This window comes from Macaca nemestrina, chromosome X (assembly GCF_043159975.1).
Source record: "Macaca nemestrina isolate mMacNem1 chromosome X, mMacNem.hap1, whole genome shotgun sequence".
Classification (NCBI taxonomy): Eukaryota; Metazoa; Chordata; class Mammalia; order Primates; family Cercopithecidae; genus Macaca; species Macaca nemestrina.
The window spans coordinates 60,393,929-60,418,615 of record NC_092145.1 but is presented as its reverse complement, the minus strand read 5'-3'; the positions used below and the strand labels follow the sequence as shown (position 1 = coordinate 60,418,615).

At 33.8% G+C, this 24,687-nt stretch overlaps 1 non-coding gene across 1 annotated transcript; it reads left to right on the top strand.

Moving 5' to 3' along the window:
- Positions 1-24,318: 24,318 nt before the first annotated feature.
- LOC112427770 (U6 spliceosomal RNA) lies at positions 24,319-24,423 on the top strand. Its single transcript, XR_003019497.2, has one exon. It is a non-coding gene; the product is annotated as a U6 spliceosomal RNA (small nuclear RNA).
- The last annotated feature ends 264 nt before the right edge of the window (positions 24,424-24,687 follow it).

Sequence of the window (24,687 nt, the reverse complement as noted above, 5' to 3'; positions counted from 1 at the left end):
TTAAAGGAATCACACATTCTTCAGTATGCCAGTTGCATTTTCCAGTTCTAGAATTTCTACTTAATTCTTTTTATTATTTTAATATTCTTTCTCAATTTATCTGATAGAATTCTGGACTTATTCTCTGTAATATCATAAATTTATTTGAGTTTCTTCAACACAACTATCTGGAATTCTCTCTTTGAAGGGTCATATATCTCTGTTTCTCCAGGATTCGTCTCTGGTGCCTTATTTAATTTGTTGGTTGAGGTCATGTTTTCCAAGATGGTGTTGGTGCTAGCAGATGTTCTTCAGTGTCTGAGCATTGAAGAGATAGGTATTTATTGTAGTCTATACTATTTGGGCTTATTTGTAAACTTCCTTTTTGGGAGGTCTTTCTAGATATTTGTAATGACTTGGGTGTTGCTATCTATGCTGTAGTTGCTTTAGTGGGCACCCCAAGCCCAGTAATGCTATGCTTCTTGCAAACTTGTAGAGAGGTACCACCTTTATGGTCTTTGACAAGATCCAGGGGAATTCTCTTTATTACCAGGCAGAGATTCTTGTTCTCTTCCCTTATTTTCTCCCAACAGAGTCTCTCTGCTTGTTCTGAGCTGTCTAATACTGGAGTTGGAGAAACACAAGCAATCCTGTGGACACCACCACCACTATAACTGCAATGTGTCAGACCTGAAGCCGGCACAACACTGGGTCTCATCTGAGGCCTGCTGCTGTAACCACTCCCTGGCTACTGCCTATGTTTGCTCTAAGTCCTGGGACTCTACAATCAGCCAGTGGCAAAGCCAGCCAGGCCTGTGTCCTTCCCTTCGGGGCGGTGAGGTTTCCCAGGTCTTAAGTGAATCCAGACGTGCTGTCTGGGGGTCAGGGACTAGATTCAAAAACCTTAGAAGTTTACCTGGTGCTCTATTGTACTACTGCTGAGTTGACTGTCAAACCACAAGATGCAGTCCTTCCCACTCTTTCCTCTTCTTTCCAAAGGCAGGGGAGCCTCATCCCATAGCCGCCACCAGCCCTAGTATGAGGAGTACTCAGACTACCACCAATATTCCCTTAAGGCCCAGGTCTCTTATGTTATGCTGTTTTTTCCAATCTGAGCTTCAAGTTAGGTGAAACAGAGACCAGTTCTGCAAGCAGCCCCCAGACAGGTTGGAATGTTTCAAATAAGATCTGTTCTGCTCCCTGTGATTTGAGAGAGGGATTTTGAATAAGGCTGCTTCTTTTCCCAGAGGAAAAAAAAAAATCACATTGCTCTGTGGAGGAGGTGAAATAAAGTTAAACAAAAATACCACAAAATTTTCTATCAGTTTGAATGTGGCTTTTCTTTTCTTTCTTTTCCCTTCTTTTATTTTTTAGATAGAGTTTCGCTCTTGTTGCCCAGGCTGTAGTACAATGGCATGATCCCAACTCACCACAACCCCTGCCTCCTGAGTTCAAGCAATTCTCCTGCCTCAGCCTCCTGAGTAGCTGGGATTACAGGCATGCGCCACCATGGCCGATTAATTTTGTATTTTTAGTAGAGATGCGGTTTCTCCATGTTTGTCAGGTTGATCTTGAACTGCCGACCTCGGGTGATCCGTCCGCCTGGGCCTCCCAAAGTGCTGGAGTGCCAACAGGCCCAGCCATGGCTTTGTCTTAACTGGATGTTTGCGTGATTGCTGTAGGACTTTCACTGCATTTTTTTTGAGCAATGTTTTGTACTTTTTCATTTACAAGTCCTTTGCCTTATTGTTTATATTTATTCAAAAGTATTTTATTATTTTTGATGGTCTGGTAAATTGAATTTTTTCATAATTTCCTTTCTGAATTGGTCAATTTTAGTGTAGAAAACGAATCTATTTTTTTTTCTTTTGTATTGACATTACATCCTGCAAATTTGCTGAATTTGTTTAAACATAACAGTTTTTAGTGGTCTTTTTAGAATTTTCCACATGTAAAATCATGTTATCTGTCAACAAAGGTAATTTACATCATTTCCAATTTGGATGCCTTGTAAGTATAATTATTTAAGTCAGTCTCTAGTTGTTGTTCCTGTTACTGATTTTTTGTGTTTCCAGGAATAATGTGGGACTGAATCACCTACTCTGCCATTTTACTGGTGTCACTCCCTAAATAAGCTTTGGAAATTATTATTTTTACACATCTTCAGCTACCATTAGAACTTAACTTTGCTCATTTAGTTGAAAATATATTTTATAGAACCAGAGGGGAAAAGTGCAACCAACAAAAACAACAGTAAAAACAGCAAAATTATCTATACTTATCATTGAAAAACTAATTTGATTTTCAAATGTAATATATATTAAGTAGGTGATTGATAGTTTTAAATTAACATAATATTTTTGATTTTATAGAATTTCTTAAATCTCATTATGTTAAGGCACAAATTGAAAATAAATAGCTTCATTTTATATTCTAAAAAACTACCATTTGAGATCAAGTCCACATAGTAACTCTCTACCTTAAACTTCTTATTTTTAGAAATTCAAAGCCATCCCAGGCTAACAAAAGAGTTGATATGCCAGTAAACTAATTTTTTCCTCCTAAACCTTTGAGAGTACATTGCTGACATGATGCCTTCCCATTCTGAATATTTTAGTATTTTCTATAAAAAGGACATTCTCTAGTAACCACAACATTCAACATCAAAAAATTTGATATAGATAAATTACTGCTATCTAATGTTTGAATACCGTCAGAGATTTTCCAGTTGCCCTCAAAACATATTTTAAAACCCAGAGTTCCAGTTCAGAATGGTGTTTTGTATTTTGTTGTCAGATCTCTTTAAGTTTCCATCGATCTCCAATAGTTCCTTAGTCTTTCCATGATTTTAATGATTTTTATACTTTTGGAAATTGCAGGATAGTTTTTTTTTTTTTTTTTTTTTTTTATAGAATGTTTCTTAATGTGGCTAGATCTGATATTTTGTCATGGTTAGAGTTATGTTATGCATCTTTGGCAGCCGTATTACATAAGTGATTTTCTTTTCTTATTGCATCCTATCGAGTGTCATATTATTTAAATTTGTTCTGTGACCAATAATGTTAACTGTTATCACTTGATTAAGATGACGTCTGTCTACTAGCCTTTTCCACTGTGGAGGTATTCTTTATTCATCTGTAATTAATAAATATTTTATGGAGAGCTATCCTCAGAATATGTAAATATTCTGCACCAATCTTGCAATATATTAACGCAGTTTTCTACATCGGTATAAATCTGTGGTTTCCTGTTTTATATGATGAGTTATAATCCATTAGTTATTTTACTATGATGCTAAAATTGACCAAGATTTGGCTGGTGTAAGTCTTTGCAAGCTGGTTTTAGTGGGTTTTTTTTTTGACGTGTCAACATCATTTGATGAGCACTTTTTTCTCCTTGCCCAAATTATTGTTCCACCATCACCTTCAACTTTTCCTTCCCCAATTGTGTGTATACACACACACACACACACACATATATAGGATATATATACATACATATATGATATATATCGTATATATATCTTAACCTGTATGTTTCTTTCAACCTAGAAAATTGCATGCTTCCACATATTCTCTTTCTCTTAGCTCTTCCAATTTTATCATTTTTTTTTAAAGCTGTAAAATGGAGATGAGGGGTAGCAGAGAGATCATAATCTAGATGTAACTATTTGGTCAAAGCATAAAATGTTTATAGTTAGTAAACACACTTACATAAAAGTTGGCTTCTTTGTGCATAGGTTATAAGGACATACAAACGGTTACTTTTGTGGTTCATCTCAATTGCCATTAAAAGATGTACGTGTGCTTGCACAGATGCATTACTTATAAAGATTCAAAGGCAATACAATTTCCAATGATCAAGGAAAACCAATACACAATTAAAAATAAAACTTTTCCCCAAACTTCAAAAATGGTAGAACACACATGTACATACTTACAATCAGAAGTGATGACTCTGACTTCGTTTATACAATGTAACTTATTTAGCTGTAAGGTCTGCTTAAGTCAGTAATGGCAATTATTTTGCATGTTTCCTGATACTTCACATCTATAGCCATAGCTCCTATCTACTCAGTCATGACTTTCTTTCCTAATAAGAGTTGCTGTCATTGCACATTTACTCTCTGCACAGCGCTCCAAGCAGCCACTATCAGATGATCAGAGTTAGCATATGTGGCAAAATATATTTACTCTCTTTGGTCTATCAGCTTCAGCCAGGCAGTTTGGTGTTCAGATATTTTGGCTCAGATTATTGCTAGCTTCCAATTCAGCCACAGTAGTCACTGTTATACAGATGGTTTGCAGGTGTTTGTTTTCTAGGAACCATCTGTTTAGATGTCATAGCACACTAATCTGTGCTTGTTGGTATGTTTTGTACTATTATTAGCGAATCATGTGTATGAATGATTTGATTCTTCTATTAGAAAATGAAGCCATTTTAAAACTTAGAAAAGGGAGGTAATGATAGGGAAAAGTATTACTTTATAATGCAACCTTAGAGACAAAGCTGAGCCACAAATTTGGTTTCCTGTTTTTTGAGGAGGATAAAGCTGGATGTTGTGAGAAGATGATTGGGTTAAATCAACGTATTTAGCTGATTTAAGTCAAATGATTTTTATAGGGTTACTGTACTCATTCTAGGGTTATAGCAGAAAAACAGTTAAAGCTAAATAATCTTGAGTATAGGGTAAAAGGCCAAAGAATATTCATGATGATATATGGAAAGTCCTTAATTGTTATGCCAAGGTAAATATATTAATAAAGTTGTCCCAGAAATTTTCCTAGATGAACATTTTAGCTATTTTCTGTATTTTAAAGCTATAACTATACCACGAAATGGAAATAAACATTCAAAACTAAACAATAAATTTCTCTTGGTCAAAGTATCTTCTTTAATAATAGGGAATAATGTTTTTCTTCTTCTCTGCACCTACTATAGTCCTCTACCCAAGGGAGGAATTCATTGTTTCCTGCCCTTGTGTAGGTATGTCATTGTCCTTAAATATTCTCAGAGAGAATTTTGAAAACTGCTGGCTTTATAGTTAAAGCATCTGGAAAGAGAATCAATCCTACTCAGTTAACATGGCCAAGATCACTGGAATAATAGATCAATTTGCTGATATTCACATGCAGACAGTATCATGGCTTAAAAGCACTTTGGAAAAAAGGCCCGTGTGTTAGTTTTATTTTGCGCGAAAGGTGAGAGGTAGCTGTAGATATATATCACTCATGACAATGTGAGAAGGCAGTACTAAAATTAGTTATGAGGGCTGGAAACCATGCGCTGGCACAATCAGTGAGAACAGACTTTTGAAAACTTTTCCCTTTTTCAAAGATATAGGAGAATTTTATCAATTTATCAGTTTTAATCATATTTAGGTAGCAAGTAGATATCAGAATTTTATTTTCTCTCTTGCTTATTGAATAGGATTATAGTTAAAAATATTATTTAATGTATAAACCACATCATGCTTTTTATTATTTATTCTAATTGACAAATTATTGTGTATGTCTATGAGGTACATGCGATGTTTTGATCTATGTATAATTTTAGAAAGATTAAATGATGCTAATTAACATATCCATCATCTCATCAACTTACTTTTTGTGGTAAGAACATTGAAAATCTATTCTTTTAAAAAATTTTGAAATACACAACACATCGTTATTAACTCTGGTTAATAATGCATAGACCACTAAAACTTATTCCTTGAGTTTCACTGAAACTTTGTGCCCTGTGATTAACATATCCCATTTCCCACATCACACTGTAAGAACACAAAAGTTTTAGAAACAGTAGCTTAATTTTTAATATGTGCTATAAAATATAAATATATATGTAATCTCTATAAAGGAAACACTAAAAAGCATACATTTAATTGTATATCAACATATTTATTTGAAATGCATACCATATCACGAAAATGTTTGTTTGTGAGGGGAGAAAGTGGGGGTGAGAGAGCAATAGTGTGAGAGAGATAACTTTGCTCTAATGTAGGCATATATAAAATTTTTCTTTTATTACTAATCATAGAACAATACAGAATGCTTGAAGTACCCATGGAAGTGAGAAATAGTTTGTTTGAGCTAAATATTCACAGACATGAAATGAAATACAAACCTACCAATGAATAAAAATATCTGGGGACAGTGGTTGAAACTATATTTTAATGTACTTGATTTTCTCTCCCACAGTACACCAAAAGACAGGTCCTTAATTTATTTCTTTTTAGGACTTAGCAATGAGGTAAATAGACTATTCATTAGGTTTGATATTCTCTTTCACCAATTCCATGGGACGTCCAAGACCTTATCATCACAACATTGGTTAAAGTATGGCAGCAGTAAATGTCATGTCTGTCATGATTAGCTGTACTGAACCAATTTATGCTAGATTTACTCTGAGTAAATGTCAGTGCCATTGAGAGTGTCTAGAAAAAGTAATTTTTTTTTCTACTGACAAGTACTTGACAATAAATTGTCTGGCAAGTACAATAGCAGCAAGTTAATGATTGAGTCTTGCTTCTTGTAAAGATATGAAGGCTATACTGCAGTTCATTTAATTTGTCAGTAAGGATTACTGATACTGATTCTATGTGAATATTACACGTAGAATTGTACATCAATTTAAGGATTTCATGAAAAAACTGCTTTTTGTCTGATGACCTTGTTTATAATATAATAAATGATTTCATGTAATGCCATCTATTTTCCTGCCTTAGTAATACAAGGACAGGCTACCTGTTACATTCTTTATAGCCTTCCATTCATACAGAAAAAGAAAGTCACCTGTTAATTCAATATTGCCTATCACCTCACATGCACCTGCAATGACTATTGCCATCTTTTATTTTATTTATTTATTTTATTTATTTTTTTTTTTTGAGACGGAGTTTTGCTCTTGTAGCCCAGGCTGGAGCGCAATGGTGTGATCTCAGCTCACTGCGACCTCCGCCTCCAGAGTTCAAGCTATTCTCCTACCTCAGCCTCGCAAGCAGCTGGGATTACAGGCGCCGGCCACGATGCCTGGCTAATTTTGTATTTTTTTAGTTGCCCACCTTAGCCTCCAAAAGTGCTGGGAATACAGGTGTGAGCCACTGCGCCTGGCCTACTATTGCCATCTTTAACCATTGCTTTCATTCTTTGAAACAGTCTCTAAAGGTGGCTCTAAGTATCATTTCTCTCATACATAAGAGGACAAAAGACTAGGTGGGGTGTTCTCCAATAAGAGGATACAAAAAACTGAAGGAAAAGACTCTCCTCTTCTTATTAGGAAATCACAGAGTTGTTATAATTTGACCCACAAAGAGAAAGAGAAAAGAAAGTGTATTGTATACAAAATATTGACTAGAATAATAAACTTTTCCTGTAGCTCCCCCTCCAGCAAATAAGAATTTTATACATCTCTTGACATCAACACTATGATAATTAATAGTATGGGGTTTGGAGAATAGGATGGCTCTATCGCTTCCTAACCGTGCAACTTTGAGTATATTATTTAACCTCTTCGAGTTTCAAATTTCTGAGCTAAAAAGCAGAAAAATTATAGTACTTACCTAAGACATTTTTTGAAGCTTAAATGAAAGAATGTCTGTAAACCACTGAGAACGATGTATGAAAAATAGTAGCTGTGCAATTAACACTAGGCAATATAGACAGCTCAATAAATATTTCCTCACTTGCACACCAAGTTCCAATACCATTTGAAAGACATAAGAATCATACAAATGGGGATTAAAACATCAACATTATTTTAAGCACAGAATGTGACTTTGGACTCCCTGTCAAATGGATTTGCTAATACTTTCCTCTCTATATCTCAACCGAATGTATAGACTTTTGTAGGCATAGGAAGTGCTGAATTGCTGGAAAAAGGCTACCTATCCTAGTAAACTTACCACACTGCAAAGAACACACCAGACTGTACCTTATCTGCAGTCAAGCACATCCAAGAAAGAGAGAAAAGAACTGAGCTCAGTTCATTTGCTAAAACTAAATAACCAGGTAAATCATTCCCCTGGTTGTGCCCTTTTTCTGAGTGAGTAAGAAATGAGGACAGGATAAACATTTCATATGTTTGTATGATCTTATAATCATATAAAAAATTCTAAAAGCCCAAATAGAGACAGATAACCTATAGATATATAGAAGAAATTTGTAGAACTCAGCATTTTCTAACCATGATCACATTGTATTTTTCTCCTTGACTCTTACTTGTCTGTTTCATTATACTAGTCCCAATGATGTGATGGTGCCAACAATTTATTTTGTCTTCATTCACTTGTGTGCGTCTTTTAGATATGTACTCAGCCTTGGATTGCCTCTTTTTTACATCAAGATCTTTTCATCATTTTTTAAAACTGGTTTCACAAGCAATGGAGGTGTTTGCTAGAATGGCTTTTCACCCTAATATCATGGAGGCAAAACTTAGACTGTTTTTACAGACCTTTTATTCCTAAGAAACTAGTTTCCATGAGAAACTAGTCTTAAAAGCAAAACACATAAAAGTAGAGTGTTCTGTGATGAACATATCAGAGCAAAAGGTGAATGGCTCCTTCTAGCAATATAACTATCACAAAGTTAACATGGGGCTCAATTTCTTGCCATCTTTCTTGAATCAGTGACCATGAAATGAAGAGGAAAATGATCCAAAATTAAAAGACAAACTTCAATCGTGGAGCAGTTTCTGTGAGATAATATTTCTGGAATGCTAGAAGGACCTATTATTTCGAGAATGAGTACTTCGGATGGGCTTATCTATGAAAGCGTATTATTTCTTTTTACCACTAAAAATACACATATCTGCTCTCAAAGCAAGTAAAGAAAATCATATAAAATGATGTGGGTGCAGACTTTTCTCTCAAAACAGTTTTAGTACAACTAAAATTCTTTTCAAGTTTTATTTTGTTTTTAATGGACATAAGAATTGTACATATTTATGGAGTTTGGTGTGATATCTTGATACATGTATACATTGTGTAATAATCAAATCAGAGTAATGAGCATATCTGGCACGTCAAACCCTTGTCATTTTGTGGTGAGACCATTCAAAATACATTCTTCTAGCTGTTTTGAGATGTTCAATATATTATTATTAACTACTTGTAAAAGTAGAGAGTAGAATATTGATTACCAGAGGCTGGAGCAGGGAGTGGGGCAGGGGAGAATGGGAAGAGGTTGATCAATTGGTAAAAACTTACAGTTATGAAAAGGTTCTGATGTTCTATTTCACAGTAGAGTGACTATAGTAAAGCACAATGATTTTTAAATATGCCACATTTTATTTAAATTTAAATTAAGAACAATGTCCAAATAAAATCAATGTTGGACTAAACTGTAAATGGATAATGTGACCTTATTTTAAAAGAGTGTAACTTATTGAATAAAGAAATCCCTTATATAGGCATGCTTATATTATTTAATTATATTAAACATATTAATAAAATGTATAAAATCAATTTATTGGGAATACTTACTCGTGTATAAATAATATGTATGCATTAGTCAATTATCACCCGATTAAAGTTGTATGTATAGAAGTGGAGTCCCGTTGGTATGGTGGAAAAGAGTGGAATTGCTGAAATGGTACTCATACTGACATTTAAGTTTTCCATGATATAAATTTGATCTTATGATCTTTTCAAGTACCAATTTTTTTTTTTTTTTTTTTTTTTTGAGATGGAGTCTCACTCTGCGGCCCAGGCTGGAGTGCAGTGGTGCAATCTCGGCTCACTGCAAGCCCCGCCTCCCGGGTTCAAGCCATTTCCTAGCCTCAGCCTCCCAAGTAGCTGGGACTACAGGCCCCTGCCACCAAGCCCAGCTAATTTTTTGTTTTTGTTTTTGTTTTGTATTTTTAGTAGAGACGAGGTTTCACCGTGTTGGCCAGGATGGTCTCGATCTCCTGACCTCATGATCTGCCTGCCTCGGCCTCCCAAAATGCTGGGATTACAGGGGTGAGTCACTGTGCCTGGCCTCAAGGACCTTTTTATAAGCTAATAAATATCAACAGAAAGATAGCAGAGTCATGAGGTCTGGTTTTGGGGAGGCAGATGAGATGTGCAAATGAGTTAAGCATGAACAAATACCAGAAACCTATAGTATAAATGAACTTGGAAAGATAATTTTGAATTCATCATAATATGAAAAGAGGTGCTTAAATGACAGGATATCTATTCAAGGTGGCTTTTTCCTAAAGTCAACTAAAGTTTGTTAACCAGATCAAAATTAATTAAAGGATATCAAGGAATGAGAGTAGAATCTCAACACTGAACTTATTGGCTAATGTATTGACCATGGCTCTTAAGTTTAATTGCTCTGTCAGCTTCATTTTGTGGCTTTGGCATGACTGTCTTAAAGAAGTAGCAGCACTATTTAACATCAAGTGCTCTGTGTAGTCCTGATGTTACAAGCCCTGATGCTTTAAGGGCCCGTCTCCAGCCTAGTGTATAAAATGAATGTAGCAGTAAGGCTTAATTGTGAATGAAATATGTCTGTACTTTATCTCATCTCTTCTTTAATCTGCTTTAACATTTTAATGCCCAGCTTTGTCCCTCTACTCTCTCCAAGAAGGCACTAATTGGCCATTACTTTGGAGTTAATTTATCCATTAATTTTCCCACTTGACCGCCTACCCTGGCGTTCTACATTTCATCTCATCTTCTGTAAAAACTAGCATCTTAAGCACAACCTAAGTACTCTCTCAAGAACTCACCTACAGGTCATCATAGCAAGAGATACTTTATATCATCACAGTGCTGACTTCATAAAAATACATGTGATTAGACTACATTTTTAGAATAATATTTTCTCTTGTTTCAGTGATAATATAAATTCATTGTAGAAAAATGGTAAATACAGAAAAATTTAAAACTATGTAAAATTTTTCAACACACAGATAAATATGGTTAACATATTGTTTTTATATAAAATTATTTTAGATACCATTAAGTAATAATACCTGCAAGTGATATTTAATGACTTTTCTTCCGTTAAAAATGACAAATACCATTTGTATTCGTTTTAAGTATGTAAATATATTACTATTCAAGTTCCCTGGCAATTAAAATAGAACATATTACTGTATTCAACTTTTTGTGCAGGGATATAAAGACTTGTTTAGTAATTCCTCTGTCATAGTATTTAATACATGTAAATTTGTACCCTTTATTAACAAAAAATGCAGCAAAGCAGCACCAACTACTATTTTAAGTAATCATCACATGTGGAAGGACCTTTTATTGAAATTGTCATTTAAACCTCCATTTAGAATCAAAGTTAGAACAAATATGTTTCATCCTCTTCTAAATATTTCATTAACATGAAAATATAAGATCTATCTTTCATCTATGTAGTATTGACCAAAAAAGCCAAACTCTGCAAAATATTTGAAGAGATTCATTTTGAGCAAAATGTCAGGACCATGACCCATGACATAGCCTCAGGAAGTTCTGAGATCATGTGCCCGAGGTAGATGGGTTACACCTTGGTTTTATATGTTTTAGGGAAACATAAGACATCAATCAATACATATAAGGCATACATTTTTTTTTTTTTTTCCTGGAAAAACAAGACAACTTCAAAGAATGGGCTTACAGGTCATAATTAGATTCAAAAATTTTCTGATTGGCAATTGGTTGAAAGAGTTAAGTTATTCTATAAAGACTTGGAATCAATAAAAAGGAGTGTCTGAGTTAACATAAATGTTGTGGAGACCAAGGTTCTTATTACATAGATGAAGTCTCATAGGCAGCCACCCTTTGAAGGAGTAGATGGCATATGTTTTCTATTCAGACCTTTAAAAGGTGCTCAACCCTCAGCTAATCTTCTCAGGATTAGGTAAAGACCTGGAAATGGAAGAGGATCCTCTAAAGAATGTAAATTTTCCCCACAAGAAAGAGCTTTGCAGGGCCATTTCAAAATACGTCAAAGAAATATATTTTGAGGTAAAATACTTTTATACTTTCAGGGCCTGCTATCTGTCATGTGATGCTATACTAGAGTCAGAATGGAATTAGGTATTTTATTGCTACAAAGAGCCTGTTTCATCAATTTTAAGGTATCTGTTTCAATTTTAACGATTGTCAGCTGTGTCTGAATTCCAAAGGGAGGATAACATAATGAAGCATGTCTGACCCCCTCTTTCCACCATGGCCTGAACTAGTTTTTCAGGTTTCTTTGGAATTCCCTTGGCTGAGAGGAGGGACCCATTCAGTCAGTTGGGCAAGGTTAGAATTTTATTTTTGGTGTACACTATGTTTCTGTTGATTGATTAATCAACCAATATATAAACCTCTAGTTGTAATGGGAATAGGAGGGGAGACGAGAATGGATTATGCTATGGAATTTGTACCTGACTCAGAAGCGGAAAGGAAGACAGAGGAGTAATATTGAGAAGTGAGCCCTTGCACTTTACAGAATCCTTCAAAGACACAGTGTTGAAGATACCAGGTACCAGGTTGGATTGAGGGATGGAGATAAAATAGAAAGATTGCTGGAGAATCTCTGAATAATTGTAATGATAATTACAGTAAATAACTCCCTCTTTACATTCTCCTTTCCCATAAGGAGGCAAATAGTTTAGTTTTTGTTAAAAATGAACTTAAAATGTCCTAGACTTGGGGGCATCAAGCGAGCAATGTGTTGGAATTAAGTGTAGGACTGAAAACAGGAAGAATGAAGGCCTTCAAAAAGCACTTATAGCCATGTCTTTTCACTTCTTCCATTTGTGTTTCTGACTACCAGAAGCCAAATGTATTCAACACCCCAAACGAGTGAGTAAAATTTTTTTTTTCCCGAGCAAATGAAGGTTCTAAGAGAAAAGATCTATAAAAAGGCAGAATGAATCCTACTTCCAAATTAGAATTTCTGTTTGCTACCTAATGACTGTGTAATGAAATCTACCAGTTGGCATTTCTCCCTCCTAACACCATCACACATACAGAGAACTTTTAACGTCTTACTGTTAAATATGAATGCTAAAATTAATTATGCATTTGAGGAAAGGGGGGAGCAAGAAAACCAGAATAAGAAATAAATAAGGAAAGAAGAACTGTGAGAGGAGAAACACTGCAGGTAGTAGAAGAAAAACTTAAAATAGTAATCACAAATGGCTTTAGAAAAATAATAATTTGAATCAATAAAACCATAACATAATGCACATAACTAGGCAAAAAAATTAAAGAACTTAACTTTTTAAGAGTAAGGTTAAGAACAGCTCTCAGACAGTAGAACAAAAGAACAAAGAAATAGGAAATATGAGAAAATTTAAAAAATAGAGAATCATCTCAGGCAATCTTATATGCTAATAACAGATGTCATGAAGAATGAATACAACAGGAAGAAAATTTTGAAAATATACAAGTATATTTCCTATAATTGAAACACACTAATCTGCACATTTAAACAATATGCTGGTGTTCCAGATTTAAAAAATGATTAATGACACACACGAGGAAACTTCTGTGTTAAATTTCAGAACATTGTGGTTAAAGTGAAGAAATTAAAAACTTCCATAGGAAAAACATATATTTTCAGACATCCAAGGACTGAAAAAAATTATCTGCCATGAATCCTTTTTACTAAAGGACTGCTTGATAAATAAAAGTGATAAACCAACAGAAAGAAAACTCAGACCCAAGAAACAGACTATGATATGAAAAATTGTAAACAGAAGTCTAGATGTAATAGCTAATTGCCAGTATTTGAGAGCAATCACTGTAGATAGAGCAGATGGTCCTGGAACAAAGTTTATTAGAAAAAAATAACTTAGAATAAGGTTTGCAAATTTTGAAAAACATTTTGCTTGGTAATTTGATAAACTTTTTGACTCTTTTGGGGAAAAATAAAATTAATCAAATAAAGAATAAGGAAACTGTGAACAGCAGGATACCACTTGGTTCAGTAATGGAAAATTTTTACATAACTAGAAATAGCTGCCTTGTGTAAGAAGGACAGAATAATAACAAAGCAATGAGACAAATAATTGCCATTATGGGTTACATGGGGTGAAGTTTAAACCCATGAGTAACATTTTTGTTGATTATCATTTTAAAAATTGTAAAAAAAAAATGCATATATGCATAGCATACATAATTTTAACAACTTTGAAGTGTATAGTTGCAGTGGCATTAAGAACATTAACACCATTGTGCAATCATTACCATCAGCCATCTCCAGAATCTTTATATCTTCCCAAGCTGAAACACCATAACCTTTAAAACATAACTCCCCATTAACTCCTTCCCCTCAGGACCTGACAAAAACCATTCTACTTTCTGACTCTATAGATTCAAATGTGTTAAGTACCTTATATAAGCGAAATCATACGAAGTTTGTATTTTTGTATTTGAGTATTTTAGCTAGTGTAATACCTTCAAGCTTAATCCATATTGCAGCATTTGTCAGAATATCTTTTTGTAAGGTTAAAATTATTATGCCATTGTGTGTATATACCATATTTTCTTTATCTGTTTATCCATTTATGAACACTTGAGTTGTTTCCATGTTTTGGCTATTATGGATTAATGCTGCTATGAACATGGATGTACAAATATCTGTTGGAGATCATTCTTTTGACTGTTTTGGGTATATACCAATATACGGAATTTCTAGATAATGTTAATTTTATATTTAATTTTTCTGAGAAAACACCGACTATTTTCCTAAATGGCTGTACCATTTTACATTCATACCAGCAATACACAAGAGTTACAATCTCGTCTACATCTTAATAAATATTTATTTTCTTTCTTTTTTTTTTTTTTTTCTTTTTTTTTTTTTGAGACGGAGTCTCGCTCTGTCACCCAGGCTGGAGTGCAGTGGCACAATCTTGGCTCACTGCAAGCTCCGCCTCCCAGGTTCACGCCATTCTCCTGCCTCAGCCTCCCGAGTAGCTGGGACTACAGGCGCCTGCCACCACGCCTGGCTAATTTTTTGTATTTTTAGTAGAGACGAGGTTTCACCATGTTAGCCAGGATGGTCTCCATCCCTGACCTCGTGATCCACCAGCCTCAGCCTCCCAAAGTGCTGGGATTACAGGCTTGAGCCACCGCGCCCGGCCTAAATAACTTATTTTCAGTTTGCTTTGATAATAGCCATCCTAATGGGTAAGGATTCATTTCTCACTGTGGCTTAGATTGCATTTGCCTAATGATCAGTGATGTGGGCATCTTTTCATATGCCTATTATTGGCGATTTGTACATCTTCTTTAGAGAAATATCTATTGAAGTTATTTGCTCAGTTTTTTAAAATGTATTTATTTTTAACTTGACAGATAAAATTGTATGTATTTATCATGTAAAATACAAAATTTTGCAGTATACATACATTGTGGAATAGTTGCATGTAGCTAATTAACATATATATTACCTCATACAGTTATCATTTTTGTTGTGGGAGCCCTTAATATCCTCTCCTAATATTTTTCAGGAATACCATGTGTCATCATTAGCTATAGTTATCATGCTGTACAATAGTTCTCTTGAACTTATTCCTCCTATTTAACTAATTTTGTATCCTTTGAAAAACAACTCCCCAACCCCACCCTGTCAACTGCCCCAGACTCTAGTAACCACCATTCGACTCTCTACTTCTATATGATCCACTTTTTTAGATTCGAGATGAGTAAGATCAAGCAGTATTTGTCTTTCTGAGCTTAGCTTATTTTGCCTAACATGTCTTCCATGTTTATTCATGTTGTTACAAATGACAGGATTTCCTTTTTATAGCTGAATAATATTTCATTGTGTATGTATACCACATTGTCTTTATACATTTATTTGTTGATGAACACTTCAGTTGATTCTATATTTTGACTGTTGTGACTAGTGCTGCAATAAACATGGAGTGCAGATATCTTTTTGACATACTGATTTCATTTCCTTTGCATTTCTACCCAGTAGTAGAATTACTGACTTGTATGGTAATTCTATATTTAGTTTCTTGGGTCAGCTTCATACTGTTTTTCATAATAGCTATATTAATTTACATTCCCATTAACAGTGTATAAGTGTTCCCGTTTCTCCACATCCTCACCAGCATTTGTTATTTTATATCTTTTTGATGATAGTCATTCTGAAGATGATATTTCATTGTGGTTTTAATTTGAATTTCACTGATGATTAGCGATGTTGAGGATTTTTTTTTTTTTTTTTTTTTTTTTTTTTGAGACAGAGTCTTGCTCTGTTGCCTAGGCTGGAGTGCAGTGGCCAGATTTCAGCTCACTGCAAGCTCTGCCTCCCGGGTTTATGCCATTCTCCTGCCTCAGCCTCCTGAGTAGCTGGGACTACAGGTGCCCACCACCACGCCTGGCTAGTTTTTTGTATTTTTTTAGTAGAGACGGGATTTCACCTTGTTAGCCAGGATGGGCTCGATATCCTGACCTCGTGATCCACCCATCTCGGCCTCCCAAAGTGCTGGGATAACAGGCATGAGCCGCTGCGCCTGACCTGAGGATTTTTTTATATACTTGTCAGCCATTTGTATATCTTCACTTGAGAAATGCCTATTCAGATATTTTGCCTATTTTTAAATTGGGTCATTTGTTTTCTTGCTACTGAGTTTTTGACTTCCTAGTATATTTTGGGTATTAGTCTCATGTCAGATGAATACTTTGCAAATATTTTCTTCCATTCAACAGGTTGTCTCTTTACTCTGTTGTTTCTTTTCCTTGTAGAGCTTTTTTGTTTGATGTAATCCTCTTTGTCTATTTTTGCTTTTGTTATCTGTGCTTTTGAAGTCACATCCAAAGCGTCATTGCTCAGACTAACATGATGGAAATTTCCCACCGTGTGTTCTTCTGGTAGTTGCATCGTTTTGAGTCTCACATTTAAGTTTTCAATTTATTTTGAGTTGATTTTTGTATATGATGTCAGATAAGATTCTATTTTTATTCTTCTGCATGTGGATATTCAATGCTCTCAGTTTCATTTATTGAAGAGATTACTTTGCCTTGTGTGTTCTTCACATGTTTGTTGAATATTACCTAGCCATAAATCTGTAAATTTATTTCTGGGGTTTTTATTTTGTTCCTTTTGTCTGTGTGTCTGTTGTTATGCCAGTACCATGCTATTTTGGTTACTGTAACTTTGTAATATATATTGAAGTCAGATGATATGATGCCTGTAGCTTTGTTCCTTTGCTTAGGATTGCTTTGCATATTCAGAATCTTTTTTGATTCCATACAAATTTTAGAGTTGCCTTTTCTATTTCTGTAAAAAATGTCACTGGTATTTTGATAGGTATTGCATTAAATCTGTAGAATATTTTGTATAGTATGGATATTTCACCAATATTAATTCTTCCAATCCATGAACATAAGATAGTTTTGCATTTATTTGGTCATCTTCAATATTGTATTAGTGTTTTGTAGTGTGCATTATAGAAATCTTCCAATCATTAGCTTATTTGTATTTCATTATTTTTGTAGTTATTGTAAATGATATTGTTTTCTTGATTTTCTTTTCAGATCATTTACTGTTAATGTAGAAAAATACTACTGATTTTTGTGTGTTGATTTCGTATTCTGCAACTTTCCTGAATTTGTAAGTTTCAACAGTTTTGTTGTTGTTGTTGTTTGTTTTTTTTTTGTTTTTTAGTGAAGGCTTTGGGGTTTGTTTTTTGTTGTTGTTTTTGTTTTTTTATAAAATCACATCATCTGTAAACAAGGACTATTTGATTTCCTCCTTTCCAAATTAGATACCTGGCATTTATTTATCTTGCCTAATTGTTCTGGCTAAGAATTCCAATACTATGTTGAATAAAAGTGTTGAGAGTGGGCATCTTTATTTTGTTTCAGATCTTAGAGGAAAGGCTTTAATTTTCCCCCATTGATTATGATCTTATCTGTGGGTTTGCCACATATGACTTCATTGTGTTGAGGCACACTTCTTTTACACCTAATTTATTAAGTTTTTATGATGTTGAATTTTGTCAAATGCTTTTTCTGCATCTATAGAGATGATTTTATAATTTGTTTCCTGTTTTCCTTTATTGTGTGTATCACATTAACTGACTTGCATATTTGGACCGTCTTTGCACTCAAGGAATAAATTTCACTTGACGATGGTGTATGGTCTTTTTAATTTGCTGTTGAGTTATGTTAACTGGTATTTTGTTTGAGGATTTTTACTTCTATGCTCATCAGAGATATTGACATACTGGCCTATAATTTTCTTTTCTTGTAATGTCCTTTTTGGCTTTGGAATCAGGGTAATGCTAGCCTTGCAAAATGAATTTTGCAGTATTCTCTCCTCTTCAATTTTTTGAAGCAGGTGAGAAAGACTTTCATGAACTCTTTTTAAAAAGCTTTGGTAAAATTATTCAGTAAAGCCATCAAGTCCTGACCTTTTCTTTGTTGAAAGCTTTGAAAAAATAAATTGTATATGCTTAAGACATAAAACATGATGCCACAAGATATGTATAGATGGTAAAAAGGTAACTGTCATTAATTTAATTCACATATCCACCATCTCACATGATTACCGTTTTTTGTGTGTGTGTGGCAAGAAAATTTAAAATCTACTCATTTAGCATTAATCCCATATACAGTACAATTTATTACCTATGTTTTTATGGTGTACATTAGATCTCTAGCATTGGTTACCTAGCTATCTGTTACTTTGTGTCCTCTAATGTTGAGTTTTTTGAATTACTGACCCAATCTTACTTATTATTGATCTATTCATATTTTCTATTTCTTTATGAAGGGTATTCCATGCAAATAGAAGTGGCTATATTTATATCGGAGAAGTTAAACTTCAAGTAAAAAATGTTACAAAAGATAAGTAGATCACTAAATATTGATAAAGGGGTCAATTCATAATGAGAATATACCAGTTATTAAATATATATATGCACCCAATATCATAGCAACTAAATATATAAAGGAAATAGTAACAAAACTGGATGTAGAAATAGACAGCTATTTAATAATAGTAGGGACTTCAATATCCCTCTTTCAACAATGAATAGATCATCCACATAGAAAATTATTAAGGAAGCAGCAGGTTTGTATAACACTATGGGCCAAATGTACCTAACCGACATATATAGTACAATCCATTTAACAGCAGCAGAATATGCATTTCTTCAAGCAGACATAGAATATTCTTCAGGATAGATCATATTTTAGGCCACAAAATAAATATTTAAAAACCTTAAAAAGTTTGAAATTATATCAGGGTTTTTCTGTGAGTACAATGGTTTGAAACTAGAAATCAATAACGTGAGAAAAATTGTGAAATGTACAAATATGTGAAAATTAAACAGCACAGATCTGAATAAGCAATGGGTCAATGAATAAATCAAAAGTTAAATAAAAATGTCTCAAGATAAATGAAAATGAAAATGTAACATATAGAAACATATGGGATACAGCAAGAGCAGTTCTAAGAGGGAAGTTTATATTGGTAGATGACTACTTTAAGAAAGTAGATAAAATTTTAAATAAGCAGCCTAACATTACATGTAAAGGAACTAAGAAAAAGAAGCACAAGGTAAGCTCAAATTCAGCAGAAGAATGCAAATAAAGGTCATAGCAGAAATAAGTGAAATAGACTTGAAAAATAGAAAAGATCAATTAAACAGTTTTTTTAAGAAAAAAAGAAACTTGACAAACTTCTTGCTAAACTAAGAAAAAAGAAGACCCAAAATTATAAATCAGGGAGGACCCGATACAACTGATACAACAGAAATGCAAAGGATCATTCCGGACTACGATGAAAAATTACATGCCAAAAAATTGCACAAGGTAGAAAATATGATTAAAGTTCTGAAGACATAGAAACTACTAAGATGATTACTTTTATTTTGTCTTTTTGCTGTTTTAATTAACTATGCTGACAACTGGCAACTTTGCTCTCTCTCTGTCTCCTAGCTCAGCTGATCTCTTGATAATGGATTGACCCTTTTATCATCATATAATGCCCACCTTTGTCTCTGGTGAAAATTTTTCTCTTAAAGTCTATTTTGTTTTGCATTAATATAACCTCTCTAGCTCCCTTATTATGATTTTTATTCTATATCTTTTTCTATCCATTTTGTTTTTATGTATTCGTTTCTTTGGCTCTAAAGTGAGTCCCTTACAGTTAGCATATAATTGTGTCATTTTTAAAATACTGCCTTTTACATTTAGCTGTGTGGTAACTATTATGGGTGTTCTTTATTTTTTCATATTTGCTTAAATTATTTTCTATTGTCCTTTAATTTTGTTCTGATAGACTTGCATTAGCATTTCTTGTACTGCAAATCTGTTAGTGAAAATAATGTACATTTTTTCCTATATATTTGAAAGAAAATTTTGCTGATGTACAATTCTTGTTTGGCAGTTTTTGTCTTTCAGCACCTTGCAAATTGTATCCTATTGCCTTCTGGCCTCCATGGTTTCTGATGAAAAATAATCTGTGGATTCCTTGTCTGTGGTAGGTTGCCTTTCTCTTGTTATTTTCAAGATTATCTTTTGGTCTTTTTCTTTCAACAGTGTTATACGAAGTGTCTACTGAAGATTTCTTTTATTCTGTTTGAAATTCATCGAGTTTCTTGCATGCGTGGATTAATAGTTTCCCCAAATTTGGGGCTTTTTATATCATTATTTTTTCAAATATTCTTTGTGCTACTTTCTCTTTTTTCTCTTCTTCTGAGGCTAGGCAGGTCAAAACAACACAATTCTTTGTGACTGAAGTTCTTTCTGGTTTCTCAGTTAATGTTTACATTAGCTGTTATTTTCAAGACTATCACTGAGCTAGGGAGCAGGGGATAGACTTAGGGTACGTTAAAATATCATAAAGTTCAGTTAGTAGACTCAGCCATTTTTCTTGAGTAAGTCTTCCAGTTGCTGCATGCCTCTGGTTAATTTACAGAGCTCCACATTAGTTTATTCTAACATATTTTGCTAGTTTCTTAAATTGCATTTATGGCGAGGTGAAATATTGGAATTTCTGACTACTGTTTAAATTGATGTCATATACTATGTTTTAAATAATATTCATTTATAAATAATAAAATAATAAAATAATAAATAATAAATAATTTATTTATTATCAATAATAAAATAATAATTCATTTTAAAGAATGATTATTATCACTTTGGTTAAATAGGGAGCCAAGTATTGTTTCTCAGTAACCCATGATTTTATCTTAATAAAGTGTTCATAGGTACTGATAACTTTTGACATTTCAACTTTTTGAAATTGAATCTTAAATATCTTTTGCACCTTAAAGTGCTTTTGAGAGTTCCCCCCCAGGATCCCTGGAAAATCACAAAGGGTTTATTCTTTCATATTATAAAAAGAGAGGAGCTAATAATAATTACGTGTATTTTATGTCACTGTTAATGAGTTTCATGGGAAGGGTTGTCATACAGAAGAAATGCTTAGACTTTTCTAAGTTAACTTGGTATGGATAAAATAGTATAAATAAAAATACTCCATAAAATGCACTGTGTATGGGAAGCCCATAAAGATTTGTTAGTGTTGTCACTATTCATGATATGTTTATATTATATATATATATGTTTTTATTTGTTAGAGTAAACAGACTTTCCACAGAATGTGAAAAATATTTGCAAACTATGCATCTTACAAGGGACTAATATCCAGAATCTCTTAAGAACTCAAACAAATGAGCAAGAAAAAACAATCTCATCAAAAGTAGTCAAATGAATAGACATTTGTCGAAAGAAGATATACAAATGGCCAGCAAACATGAAAAAATGCTCAACATCACTAATTGTCAGAAAATCCAAATTAAAGGCACAATGAGATACCACCTTACACCAGGCAAAATGGCCATTATTAAAATGTCAAAAATCAATAAATGTGGTGAAAAGGCAATGCTTTTTCATCATACACTGGTGAAAATACACCACATACACTGCTGGTGGTAATGAAAATTAGTATAACCTCTATAGAAAACAGTATGGAGATTTCTTAAAGAACTAAATGTAGATCTACTATTCTATCCAGCAATCCCATTGCTGGGTATCTACCCAAATGAAAATAAGTTATTATATCAAAAAGATACCTGCACTAGTGTGCTTATCATAGCACATTTTACAATTGAAAAGATATGGAACCAACCTAAGTGCCCATCAATCAATCAGTGGATAAAGAAAATGTGGTGTATATACACCATGGAATACTACTCAGCCATAAAGAAAGAATTAAATAATGCCATTTTCAGCAACTTGAATGAAGCTTGAGGCCATTATTCTAAGTGAAGTAACCAAGGAATGGGAAACCAAATACTGTATTTTCTTACTTATAAGTGGGAGCTAAGCTATGGATATGCAAAGGCAGACAGAGCTATATGATGGACTTTGAAGACTCATACAAGGGATGTTTGGAGGGAGGTGAGGGATGAAAACTACATATTGGGTACAATGTACACTACTTGGGTTATCAGTGCACTAAAATCTCAAACTTCAGCACTATACAATTCATCCATGTAACCAAAAACTACTTGTACACCAAAAATTATTGAAATAAACACATATGTTTAAAAATATAAAAATAAATAAATACACCCAGAAACTGTAAATGCCTGCTGAAGAACTTATGGTATTAAGTCATATATTATTTTAAAGGTTTTATGAGGATCCATGGAGAAGTCAGGAAAATCATTCACACAACAAGGAAAGTTTGTGGAGCAGGTTTTGCTGACACGCTTGATGAAGAAGTGGAAGAACATATTTAAGGCCATCACAATGTGTTAAATGCAAAATCGAAAGAACTTGTTGAGTCATCTAAAGAGAAAGAATAAGCTGAAAAAGAAACTGAAGTAGAACCCACAGCGTAGGCATTACCAAATTTTGCCAAAGTGTTTCAAATTGCACAAACATTAAAAGACAAAATTGTGAAATTCAATCATCAGATGGAATGAAGCATTGAAATCACCTGTGTGATCACCAAAGGATTACAACCCCTGTAGCAAAATTAGGAAGAGTTAAAAAAAAAAAAAAAAAAAAAAAGGACAACAACTTATGATTACTATGTTCGTCCAAAAGATTTTGGCAAGATAACTGCAACTATCAAGAACTCCCATCAAAATTATCTCCTCCTGATATCCAACCAACAACGTTGTAGTGGCTCAATGATCCAGGATCAACCAAAGCAGATGATCCCCCTTTTGATGATACATAGTGGCCTAATGTACATCACAATGCCCATATCATTAACCTCACTTTATCTCATCATCACAAGAAGGATAAGTGAAATAGGATTAGATATTTTGGGAGAGAGAGACCACATTAATATAACTTTTATTAAAGTATATTGTTTTAATTTTTCCATTTTATTATTAGCTATTTCTGTTAATATCTTACTGTGACTAATTTATAAATTAAGTTTTATAATAGGCATATATGTAAAGGAAAAGGCAGTATATTACAGGCTTTTGTACTATGTGCAGTTTCAGACACCAACTGAAGGTCTTGGAATTTATCTCTCCTAGAGTGGACTACTCTAGTTTTTTGTTTTGATAAACAATTATGCATTAACTATAGCAAACACTTATCATTTCAGATTCTAGCCTTGTTAATTGTCTTTGAACTATTTTGCAACATTTTATAAATTAAGGGTAACTGATGAATATGCAACATCTGCCTTTTGTGGTGAAGATTTAATTTACCTCCTCCCTATCCACACCTCCATCAGTGAATAAGCCAATCTTAATATTACTTATGTGAAAATTGGACAGGATGATGTTAACTTGCCCAAATTGTCAATTCTTCCCAAATTTTCAATTTTTCCAATTTCTTCAATATCTGGTTACAATCCTCCTAATACAAATTTTTTAATTCACTCTTCTGCCCTACTCAGGGTCACCAAAAACTAAAATATGACCATTCAAAGCCCAACCAAATTTAGGTTGCTTTGCTGCTGGCTTCCTGGCTTTATCCTCTACCTCTACTTCAGGATCTGAAGAAGCTCTTCAAGCTTAAGGCCAAGACTTGTTGTACGCTTCTAAGGAATCACCACACAAGAAGAATATGCACGTGCCAGAATTCTCCCTGGAGAAGATGTTATGTGGATCACTTCCACTGTGGAAGATTGGTGAAATGCTCAGGTTATGTATGCCCTCATAGTACAGGTAACCAACACTATGAACAACATCATCAAGAATATCAACATCTTAACTGGAGAGCTTCAATATGCTCAATGAGCAATGAGGCATAACTGAAATATTTTCTCCCACCAAGCTCCTGGAATCTACTGGACTATTAACCTCAAGGTTTATTCCTGCTTTCTTTTAATACAAACTGTTATCCTAATAAGTCTCTTTTTAAATTTTTAGGCATTTCTCTTTTAAGATGTCTTATCTCTAGAAACATAAGACAATTGAGTGCTTGCTTCGGTAGCACATATACTAAAATTGGAACAGTACAGAGAAGATTAGCATGGCCCCTGCAAGGATGATGCACAAATTCATGAAGCGTTCCATATTTAAAAAAAAAAAAAAGACAATTGAAGTTTGTCACTACTTTTCAACAAATGGCTCAGCACATGTTGCAGAAATAATGCCATCAAAAGTCCTTATGAAAATTTCCTAGAGCCTGCTTTCACCCATTGAAGAGGTTTATGCTTATTTCTGAGTGTTTCAGTTAGCAATGGTATCCATTTGTTTTGAACAAGGGGAGAAACTGATAATGCTAAATGTTGTCTTTGCTCTCTGTTCATGAAAACCTTCAATGGTTGAGAAATTCTCCCACCA